This window comes from Xyrauchen texanus, chromosome 34 (genome assembly GCF_025860055.1).
Source record: "Xyrauchen texanus isolate HMW12.3.18 chromosome 34, RBS_HiC_50CHRs, whole genome shotgun sequence".
Classification (NCBI taxonomy): Eukaryota; Metazoa; Chordata; class Actinopteri; order Cypriniformes; family Catostomidae; genus Xyrauchen; species Xyrauchen texanus.
Window position 1 is genome coordinate 7,050,783 of NC_068309.1, and position 4,877 is coordinate 7,055,659.

The following is a 4,877-nucleotide window of genomic DNA, read 5'->3' on the forward strand; positions in this document are numbered from 1 at the left end:
TTTCTACTTCACTCAGCATTTCTGCACTCTTTTCTGCACTTTTGTCTGAGAGTGAGAGTGACGTCATTTAGCCAAGGCTGTGAAACACCCTTAAATCTCCTTGGCTTAAGCGGAGTGACATTGTCAAGTGTAAAAGTATAAGATTTATTTAAAGCTTCAACCAATGATTCAGCATCGAGTCCAGCTAAGACATCACCTGTAAAATGCGTTAGATGAAATTCTGAAAAAAGATTGGCAGCAGACGAGTGAATGGACCTGTAAGAGCTGAGAAAAAGTAGGGACAGAACGAGTAGAGACACACTCAAACATTATTGAACAATGGTCAGAAATGCCAATATTTAAGACCTCTAAGATGGATACAGAAAGACCATAAGATAATACAACATCTAATGTATGACCCATATTGTGTGTAGGTCCAGTGACATGTTGTACAAAATTCAAAGACTCCGTGAGGGAGAGAAATTCATTTACCAGAGGTTTTGATGAACAGCAAATGTGAATATTGAAGAAGAGTGCACCTTTAAGAAGCAATTTCTACTTGATCTACCCTTAAATAACATGTACTGCTGTAACCATGTTGATTTAGTCATTTAGTGTTGGGAAAAAGGGATTTCCAGTGAAACTCCAACATGAACAATCAATGAACGTAGCAAGATTTGGGCAGCATCGCTGTTTTAGCCATGTTGTCATAGTGACCAGCACATATAAGTGACCTTATGCTCTGTGTATGTGTAATGTAGGTGTTTGTGTCTAATTGTGAGATGCTTAGACTATGTTAAACATAAAACAACTTAGATCATTATTCTTGTTTGTGAGTGAGTGTGTAAGAGAAAGACTCTGATTTTGGACATATTTAGTCCAAAAAGTGTAGGAAATGGTTCTACAAATCATTTCCTGTGAATCAGGAAGCAGGAAGTGTATGGAGGAGGAAGATTGTGCTTTGGGTCACAGCGAACAATGAGAATAAGAATTTAAAGGAAAGAGTCCTGCGTCAGCGTGAGAACAGGGCAGGAAAGTGGCAGATAGGGGAATTAGAGGGTGAGAGTTGGAGAAAAAGGGAGAAAGAGAGTGAGATGGAGGGAGAAAAAGAGAGAAAACTAAATTATCTAGCCTGGTTTTAGCTCGATACTTCCATTTATGAGTGTCCAATGTGATAATGTAATTGCTCAGAGGTTGCTCTTTAATGGCTCAGGAGAATTCCAGAAATTCCTGAATGGCACAAATGAGACCGTTGTTGTAAGAGAGCTATACAATTAATGTAAAAAGCATAGCTAAGATAATTATGCTGGCTTGATAAAGTCAACATACTGATTATTCTATTGGGGGGTTTTCCAAAATCCCCAAACTATCAATTGCAACTCCTTCTAAAGCTTTCAAGCCACATCCACCAAACTTGGCACAGGCCTTCATATTGTCCTGAGTTGGGTTGCTATACATTCTCTAACTGATCAGATTAATTATTTTTCACACATGATCAGAAAAATACCTTGAATTGACGGAACGTTCAAACGGTTCAAGATTGTTCCAAATATTCAAGAGTAAACACACACACACACATGTTGTGTTTCCATGTTTTATGGGGACTTTCCATAGACATAATGGTTTTTATACTGTACAAACTTTATATTCTATCCCCTAAACCTAACCCTACCCCTAAACCTAACCCTCACAGAAAACTTTCTGCATTTTTACATTTTCAAAAAACATAATTTAGTATGATTTATAAGCTGTTTTCCTCATGGGGACCGACAAAATGTCCCCACAAGGTCAAACATTTCGGGTTTTACTATCCTTATGGGGACATTTGGTCCCCACAAAGTGATAAATACACGCTCACACATACACACACACACACACACACACACACACACACACACACACACAAGGCAATCTATCCATCCATACATCTTAAAGGGATAGTTCACCCAAAAATAAAAATGATCTCATCATTTACTCACCCATATGTTATCCCAGATGTGTATGAATTTCTTCTGCTGAACACAAACAAAGATGTTTAGAGAAAACTTTCCACTCTGGATTACTTTTATGCTGCTTTATATGTTTTTGGGATCTTCAAAGTTCTGGTCACCATTCACTATCACTGTATGGACCCACAGAGCTGAGATATTCTTCTAAACATTTTCGTTTGTGTTCAGCAGAACAAAGAAAGTCATACACATCTGGGATGACATGAGGGTAAATTATGTGTGAATCTTTATTTTTCTATTCCAAAGTGAACAATAGGACTCCATTAAGATGTCATTTTGACTGCACAGATCTCTCTTGGTGAATTATCTATCTGTAATGATCTAACTCTCTAAATATCCTCCAGCTTTTAATACGCACGTGTGTGTGTGTGTGTGTGTGTGTGTGTGTGTGTGTGTGTGTGTGTGCGTGTGTGCCTGCAGATATGGTTTTACATGTGTCACTGTGTTTGTAGAAATATGTAAAATTGGCTCATTCATTGTAGTAATTCCTTAGTGCTTAGGGAACATTGGAATAGCAGCCAGACACACGCATATGTGTCAGTCTAATATAGGATTAATCAGGAACACACATAATAATTTATAGTCATCTCAAAATGGGAAAATACTGACTTCAATATCTTTGTCAAAATGTAGCTCTTTATTTCCAAACTGTCAGATTCCATCCTTTTAATCTTCTTGTCATTGTGTAAATAATCAATTTATAATTAACAAAGATTATTTGCCTGCGCTTTACCAGAGCATATTTATATAGTCATACTTCCTTAATTTACAACACAGGCATTATTCATTTTTTAACGTTTCAGGTACTGCATAACAAGAATGATCCTGAAAGTGTTTGGTTGCTCAGTTTTCAGTCATGCATGTCGTTGCATTATTATGTGCTCACACGGCGAATCAGAGGTCAGGCTTTTAATCAAAATGGTAATTCTCACAGATGATTGGCCAGCTGCACTGTAGTCAATTCCATGAGGAACTAATCAGAGGTTCCTCAGTTTTCATAGACACATGTGTGCTTGACCAGACTTGTAATGTCAACTCTTTAATTCAGTGCAATAACCTATATTAACATCTCTGTGTTTAGTTGAATGTTGTATGTTATATATTACCATAATTCACCCCAGGTGTGAGTGTGTTATAGTTAATAGTTGTGCTGACAGAAAGTCACAGACATTGACAGCCATGACACATTTTGCAATGAACCTTGCACCCTGAAAGTGTGTTGCACATCTAGTGACAAATATGTATTTACAACTATTTAAAATTTTAGTTGGGTTGGCAGGTTATTACATCAGTCTCATGAATAAGTAAACCAGGTAAACTGTTTTCACTTGTTATTTAGTCAAAGTTAAATGGTGTGAAAAGTCATTTTCTGAGAGAAGTCTGCTGGTTTAATGCTGTATAATGTTCTCACATCCCAGCTAAATATGCAGGATCATCTATAAGCAAGCCATTTGTAGGTTGAATCGACCTAAAAGTGCAAACACTGTGATGCTATTAAACATTCCTCTGTTTCTTTGAGCGACCCTTCCAGCCCGACACGACCAATTGATATCACACAATTATTAAATTGTGGGAATTAAAGTTGCCATTGTGAGACATAAACTTGAAATTGCAATAAAGTCACAATTGCAAGATATAAAGTCGAAACTGCAAGATATAACGTTTGCAACATTATTTCTTGCATTTGCAACTTTTTTATCTCACAATTAAAAATAAAAACAATTCTGACTTCATATCTCACAATTGTGACTTTATTTCTTAATTGCAACTTTTAGCAACTTTATTAATTGTAATATTTAATGTAGCAAACTTTATATTGCAACTTTATATCTTGCAATCAATAAAGTCATGTAAAAACTTAATTGCGAGAAATGTAAGCGCAGCGTAGTTCTAGTGGGAAGTCTAGCAGCTGTACATCATCGCACCATTAGCGGGTAACTCCTAGCCAATCACATGTAAGCCGTTGCTTTATAAGTCTGCTCACAATCTATCACATTGCTGTTTTAGTATGCTAACACGGCAACCTCCACCACCCCACCACCACCAGTTGAGCCCCGTCCTGCATGGGGGTAGGCTCCTCGCCCCTGCCTCCTATCTCCAGCAGTATATGACGGTTCCGAGTACAACTTCTTCGGACCGTCAGATGGGGCTTACGCCAAAGAGAGATATTACTTTTCTGTTTTATATTCGTCAAATAAATGTCATCTTAAATTTCACTCAAGTCTGCGAATTGCAACTTCAAGAAATGTAAGAAACCTAATATTGCAACTTTATATCTCGCAATCAAAATCAAGAAATAAAGTCACAATTAGTTGAGATATCTTTTAATTTATGTGTCTAGGCAGTGGTTCATTATGTCTGGTGCCCCAGAAAATTTGTATTGCAGAAAATGCATCCCAACGTACATTTATTAGAGGCAATAATTGTCAATGTTTTATTGACAAATAAAATGTCACCTTGTAAGTGTTACTGATACTATATGTGAGCTGTTTAAACAGCTAATTATAATTGTGTTTTTAAACAGTCTCAGTCTTGGGAAACCAAAACAGACACATGTTGTAAAATACATGCATGTTGTAAAATGCTCCCCACAGGTACAAAAACATACTTTGCTGATCAGAGTTTGTTTGTTCAACAGAAGATTTTTAGCAGACTGTGAGAGAGAATGAAGTTTGTGATTCACACAAACACACACACACACACACACACACACACACACACACACACACACACACACGCACACATGCACATGTATTAGGGTTGATTGGAAAATGTGCAATAACCCTCAGATCCCTTCAGTGCTGAAAGGAGTTTCCACAGAAAAGAATGGCCATGCACACATACAGAACATATGCAACTTGTATGAATATTGAAAATATCAAAGCCTGT